The sequence below is a fragment of the Enhydra lutris genome, unplaced genomic scaffold (genome assembly GCF_002288905.1).
Source record: "Enhydra lutris kenyoni isolate GAN:26980312 unplaced genomic scaffold, ASM228890v2 scaffoldscaffold15, whole genome shotgun sequence".
NCBI classification, from domain to species: domain Eukaryota; kingdom Metazoa; phylum Chordata; class Mammalia; order Carnivora; family Mustelidae; genus Enhydra; species Enhydra lutris.
The window spans coordinates 1047968-1055710 of NW_019154099.1; positions in this window are offsets into that span (position 1 = coordinate 1047968).

Sequence of the window (7743 nt, forward strand, 5' to 3'; positions counted from 1 at the left end):
GATATACATTACATGAATATATTACTCAAGCATACAAAGAATGAGACATTACCCCTCCTTATAAAGAAGGAGATTTCGCCATTTGCGAAAGGATAGACCTAAAACATACTATGCTAAGTGAATTAAGTCAGAATACCACATATTTCACTTATACAGGGAATCTAGAAAACAAAACAAAGAAACACACAAAAAAATTAGAAACTGACTCATAAATACAAAGAACAAACTGGTGGTTGGTTGCCACAGGGGAAGGGGTTGGGGGGATGGGCAAAATAGGTGGAGGAGAATAAGGGGCACAAATTTCCAGTTATAAAATAAATAAGTCATTGAGATGAAAAGCACAGCATAGGGAACATAGTGAATAATATTGTAATAATTTTGTATGGCATGGATGGTGACCACGCTATGGAGAACACTGAGTCACATACAGAACTGTCAAATCATCATGTTGTATGCCTGAAACTAACACTGTATGTTAACTATGTTAACTATACTTCCAAAAAAGAGAGAGAGAGAGAAAGAGAAAGTGTCAAATATTATGAGGAGGTCAAGTAGAACAAGATCCTGAAGTAGTTGCTGAGAATCAGAAAGCTCTGACAGAAAAGTGATACAAGGTATCATCACGATGATGGCAAAGCTCCAGCTCCTAATCAGACATGCTGGGAATCAGGTGATGGAGAGGTTTATTGATTCTGGTCCAGGACGTTGCAGACCCAAATCGGATTGAGAATTAGGCAATGTGACCCTAAATCTAGGGAGGAGCTAAGAGATTACTCCATTAGACAAGTATGGACTGGGTGTCCATATTGGGAGAATGTCCATTAAAAGGTGCTTAAATCTTATGGCTCAGGGTCATTTGCAAAACTGCCCTGCATATCTTCAACTGTTAAGAAGCAGTTTTAGCTCTCAAGAATCATGCAGGATTTCTCAAAGGAGTCACCCCAATTCTCTTGGGCTAGTAATCTCAGTTCCAGTTCCCTTAGAACAGTTTCTATTTGCTTAAAATAACAAAATTATTTATTTGGTTAGTGTCTTTAACCTTAGAAATCAAAGAAATGATGAAATAGATAAAATCTATTGTATTCATACTCCTGTGTTAAGTTCTGAAATGATATCATATATTTGAATGTAAAATTTAGAAGAAATTCAGCATATGATTTGATATGTTCTCCCACCTCAGGGCCTTTGCACTTGCTACTCTTCTGCTGGGAAATCTCTTACTCCCAACAGTCTTGGGCCTTGCTCTTCTAAATCCTTTGTCTTTACTCAAATAACAACTTACTGATAAAGCTTTCCTGATTCACCTTTTAAAAAACTGAAACTGGGGCACCTGGGTGGCTCAGTGGGTTAAGCCGCTGCCTTCGGCTCAGGTCATGATCTTAGAGTCCTGGGATCGAGCCCCACATCGGGCTCTCTGCTCGGCAGGGAGCCTGCTTCCTCCTGTCTCTCTGCCTGCCTCTCTGCCTGCTTGTGATCTCTCTGTCAAATAAATAAATAAAAATCTTTAAAAAAATAAAATAAAATAAAATAAAAAACAAAAAAAACACTGAAACTTATCCCTCCCCACCTCTGCTCAATTTTCTTCACAGAACTAGCTACAATCTGACATACTATACTTTTTCATTGTTTATTTGCCTTCACTGTGCACAAGGTACTGTTCCAGATGCTGGGAGATACAATGATAAACAAGTAAAACAGACTTATCTTTTTTGAAAGAACGTTTCAGTGAGCTGCTTGAGGTCAGAGTGAATCTATAAGGGCATGGTTCATTAGCAGATGATGATAACTGCAAGATCTTCTCAGGCACAATAAAAAATGAAGAGGACAGAATTGTTTAGAAGGATCTCAAGTATCTTAACCCAAAGTAAGTTATTTTGGTAAGTTACATTAACTTATTATTGAGTCAGTATGTGATTTCTTAAGCTTTAAAATATATGCATGTGGTAAAAATTTCAAACAGAACAAAACTATATAATTGAAAAGTCAGACTCTTTTCTGTCTGAAACTTTTTTTTTAAAGATTTTATTTATTTATTTGAGAGACACACAGAGAGAAAGAGACAGAGAGAACAGAAGCAGAGTGCGGGGCAGAAGGAGAAGCTGGCTCTCCGTTGAGTGGGGAGCCCGACACAGGGCTGGATCCCGGGACTCCAGGATCATGACCCGAGCCGAAGGCAGATGCTTAACTGACTGAACCACCCAGGCGCTCCACCATCTCAAATTTCTTGTCCTTTTAACCCAATTCCCTCCAACAGTTTGTCTTGTTTCCTTTCAGACATTTTTCATGCACAGACCCACATATATATTTTTTAGCCAATTTGCAATATTATATACAGCCTGCATTGCTTTGGTTTTTGTCACTGAAGGTATTTTAGAGATGTAGCTATATAAATATACACAGGCCTGACCTCTTCTAAAAGAGCTTTTCTTTTAAAATTTCATTACATGGGTTGCCTTTTTTTTTTTTTTTTTTTTTTTTTTTAAGAGAAAGAGCGTGAGCAAGCAGGGGGGCGAGGGGCAGAGGGACATGAAGAGAGAGACTCTTAAGCAGTCTCCCCACCCAGCGTGGAGCCTAATGCGAGGCTTGATCTCAGGACCCTGAGATCATGGCTGGAGGCAAAGTCAAGAGTCAGATGCTTACTTAACCAACTCAGCCAGCCAGGTTTCTCATGGGTTGCTACATTTTAAACTAGTAACCTGTTGATGAAGCCAAACAATATCTCGAGGAACATCCTTATAGCACCTCTTTGTTAATTTGTCCACATATAAATGTATCTGCAGGCTCAGCTGTTAGAAACAGAATTGCTGATATGAGTATGTGAGGGCATACGGTGCAAGAGTTGAGAGTATTTCCTTCTCAAACCCTAGTTTGAATGAATGCAAACCTTGGTTTTACTTCTAGCATTCCCACTGTGTTAGTCGACCATAGGACTTAATACTCCATCCCTTGCTGCCCAAGTTCCTATCCCAATAATGAAGATACTTAATAGCTATGCAAATAATACATCAGAGATGTAATTTATTAGAGTGGTACCAGAAAGTACCACTTATGCACTGGGAGATTTGACTTAATAATGCAATTCCACAAGCCTTTATTAAAGGCTCAATTCATAGGCCTGATTCATCCTTTTGTGTTTGTCTCAGTCATGTGTGTGGCCCTCAGCCACCACAGTGGAGGGCTGGAGGGCCCCTGCCGTGACTTACCATCTGAAATGGCAGCAGCGCTGAGCTTTCTGGCCAGGCTTTGAGAGGCTCAGCTGTCCCTAGTAGGAGAGCTTTCTATGAACCCATTAAGTGGAAGGAGGAAAACCCCTCTTGCCTAAGGAGTCATGGGGCATTCAGCCCATCCCAGAACACCTGGGCTTGCTCAGATGCTGTCTGTAACTTTGTGTCAGGGGCACCACAGGGACGATGGGACAGCCCGTGCGGAAATCCTCGCAGAGAACATTTGACTGGGGGAGTTGACCCGCGAGTTTTAGGTTCACAAGCAGCTCTTGGAAAATTACAGACAGGCTTTTTAAATTTTTTTAAAAAGATTTTTTTTATTTGAGAGACAGAATTGTCTCTCAAGCTCATGAGCTGGGAGGGAGGGGCAGAGGGAGAGTGAGAAACAGACTCCCCGCTGATCAGGGAGCCTGACAAAGAGGATGCAAGGATTTGGGACTCGATCCCAGGACCCGGAGATCATGACCTGATCCAAAGGAAGATGCTTAACTGACTGAGCACAGATGGGCTTACGAGCAGCCTTGGAGGAAGAACTGCTAGTAAAGTCACACTTAATTTTTTTTTTTCAATCAGGCAGAAATATTAGTATCAACAAAACTGAAGCAACACCTTTCTAGTGGTACACTGGTAAGCCAGTTCTCTGGAGGGGACTAAAAAGCCCGAATTTATAGTGCCTGCCAGTTTCTGTGGTGTAACTATTTCTACTAGGCCAGCTGTGAAGATCTGTACAGATTGGCTCTGTGCACCTCCTAAGCCACTGTGAGCTGGCCCTAGCTCACCACAGCACCCTACCTTTATGCAGAAATGAAAGAACTGTTCGTGTCTCCAAACAGAATCCTTGTTTGCAGTCCTTGTTTGCAACACTGCCACTTGTCCAACTGACAGAGGTTAGGGACTATTTTATAACTAACAACAAAGAATACAGTTTCTGTTGCTGCTAACAAAAACAATGGCCTCAAAAACCCATTTTATTATGCTCACAGATTTTTGTGGGTCAGGAATCTGGACAGGGGAGATTGGGGGATAGCTTCTCTCTGCTATCTGATGAGAACCTTGATTAGGAAGATTCAAAGGCCATGGTTGATAACTGGAGGACTGGAGTCTTCTAGAAGCCTTCCTCAAATGTCTGGTGGCTGATACTGGCTTTTATCTGTTACTGCAGCCGAGGCTATTGGCCAGAACGTCCATGCATGTCCTCTCCATGTGTCTCCTTGGGCATTCGCAGAATGATAGCTAGGTTCCAAGAGCAAGCATTCCAGGAGAACCAGGTGAAAGCTGTTACTGCCTTTTATGAGGTAGACTTGTTTATTTGTTTCTTTTTTCAAGGGAATGTCACTGCTAAAATTATACGCCCACTCGGGTTCAAGGGGAGGGAATACAGATCCTACCTCCCAACAGGAGGAGTATCAAAGACACAGAAGAGTTAGTGGAATAGGAAGTATTTTTATGGCTCTTTTTGGAAAATATATTGTGTTAGAATTGGCATTTAGGGAATTCTTCAGAGAAGTAGGTGGGAATGACTCCCAACCAGTTCTTCCCCCAGTCACCCTTGAAGCTTTCATCCTTCAGGGAGACATCTGAGAGCTCTGTTAACTATCCATTTCCTTGGGGTGTTCCAGACTCTCTGTTCTAGACTTGACTACCGACAAACAGTGTGAAGGGACTCTCTTAGCTTAAGAAACCAAAAGAACCACATTCATCTATCCAATAAAGATTTATTGGCACCTGCTACGTACCTGGGACCATGCTGGATACTTGGGAGAACAGGCAGATATGGCCTTGCTCTCTAGCAGCTTGCCTCCTGAGGGAGGAGGCAAACAAAGAAACAAATAAGAAATATACTGATCGCTTGTACCAAGTACTAAAAAGACAACTAGGGTCCGTGTTTGAGAATGACTAGCAAGGTGCTTACGTTAGAGGAAGCAAGTCTAAAGTCCCCGAGGTAGGAAGGAGTGAAGTGTGTTCAAGAATCATAGAGAGAAATGGGGAGTCAGATAGGACCAAGGGACTGAGTGGAGATAACCTTGAGTGGAGCCATGAGCCTAAAGATGGCATTTAACACTGTGGGGAAGTAAAAGATGACCCATGAGAGAGTCCCAGGGGGGACTCTCAGCTTTTTTATCTTTAAAGGTTTTTAATGTTTTCCTTTAAAAAATTTTGATTACATTTTTTAATTCAAAATTTTAATTTTAATTTAAAAATATAATTTTAATGATATCTTGTAGAGCTGATGGAATACACTTTAAGAAATACTGAGCTTACCTTTCTTTTTTGTCCCAAAGTTTTATAGAAGGAGGATAAAAGAAAAGCTTACTAACTGTGCATTTCTGTCTCCTTTGCAGAATGATAGTAAGCAAATTATCAGTTGAGTTAGTCAATGTGCCTTATATAAAGAACTTTGTGATAAATTCATATGAATCAATACCAGGAAAAATAAACTGCTTCTCTGAATGAACTGGGGCAGTTGAAAATCCCTATCAGTGAATCAAAGATGAATCACAACATTCTAGAACTAAAAAGGACCTTAAGTTAACCTAGTCAATCCCACTACTTTTATGGAGGAGAACACAGACCCAGAGATGTTGAAGAAGATCCCTGGACCCCGCAGCAGTAATCTTCGGTCATGCCCAGTGGGGGAACGCGAGGAGATATTGCTTCACCACACTGAGCTCCCAGGAGTCTTGGCCGTAGATCTTGTCCTCAACCATGGTAACCAATTTACCATAACCAATAACCAATTACCCCAACTACCTGATAACATCTGCTATCCTCTCTTAAAAATGATTGTTTTTTTTTTTTTTTCTTACTGTTTTTAAAGAGTATGCTTTACCTGGCTTCTAGTTAACAGCTCCAGATAGTCCCAGAATGCATAATCTTAAATTATGTTAATTTTTAAAAAGAATGAGTACACAGAGAAATTTATAGATTTCAGGTGTTTGGAGCCTGGAAAGTATTTTCCTGTGTAAACCACATTAAACATGGCAGTTAGTTTCTACCACCCAAATCCTTAAACTGTAATGGAGATGAAGTTTATTCATCTGTTCCTCCTTGCGTTGGTCCATTATTGCCCTATGGGGGCTTGTATGATAACCCTTTATTCTTGCCTATTAGGGATGAACCTTCTGATGGAAGCAGAATGGGCACAAAAGACCTCTCTGAGGGTCACACTCCAGCAGGGCAAGCTAAGATTTGTATATTCCTGCTGACCCTCCTTCACTTATACAGTTTTTTAAAAAGATTTTATTTATTTATTTGACAGGAAGAGATCACAAGTAGGCAGAGAGGCAGAGAGAGAGAGAGGAGGAAGCAGGCTCCCTGCCGAGCAGAGAGCCTGATGTGGGAATCGATCCCAGGACCCTGAGATCATGACCTGAGCCGAAGGCAAAGGCTTAACCCACTGAGACACCCAGGTGCCCCACTTATACAGTTTTAAGGCATATTAATTTGTATAAAATAACCAGGTCTGCCATAGACCACCATTAACAACCACAGTGTTTTGATTTGGCATTTAAATGACTTTTTGGAGTGAAATTGTCTTTATGATTCAGTATGATATACCACAGGCTGGTTATGTTAATAAAAGAAGAAGAAGGAAGGAAGGAAGAAGAAACAGTATTTGAGGAGATAGTGGCTATTTTCCAGAGCTATGGAAGGACACAAATCACATATTTAAGAAGTTGTATGATCTCCAAGAAGAAAAGAAAAAGGGATGCACCATGGTGAAAATTCCCCTTAAAGAATAAGGGGACATCTTAAAAGCAACCAAAGAAAAAGACATATTACTTTTAAGGAATCAACAGCAATACTTTTTATGAGCAACATAAGAAGTCATAAAGCTGTGAACTTACTTTCTCAATGAATTAAAAAAAAAACCCTAGATGTCCATATCTAACTAAAATATCCATAAGCAAGGAGTCTCAATAAAGAGAAGCTCAAACACACACAAAAAAGTTTTTTACTGGCAGCCTTACAGATAAGATAGACATTTTGTTATATGTATTATATACTGTATTCTTACAATAGAGTAAGCTAGAGAGAAGAAAATGTTACTAAGAAAACCACAAGGAAGAGAAAAATACATTTACAGTACTGTACTAAAAAAAATCTGTGTGTAAGTGGACTCACACAATTCAAATCCATGTTGTTCAAGGGTCAACTGTATTCATTCTTTTTTAAAAGATTTACTTATTTGAGAGAGAGCAAGAGCACAAGTGGGGCTGGGGCAGAGGGACTAGAAGAGAGAGTCTCAAGCAGACTCTGTGCTGAGTATGATGTCCAAGGAGGAACTTGATCTCAGGACCCTGAGATCACAACTCTGAGATCACGACCTAAGCCGAAACCAAGTGTTGGATGCTCAATCAACTGCAGGACACAAGCATCCCTATTTATTTTTTCTTAGTGGTTATACCAGAAACCACAGCATGCATTGTTACTTTACCAAGGTCTAACAAATACTTTGCATCTCCTCTTGGCTAACATAAGGACACTGGAATACTTGAAGTACATTCACAATCCTTCT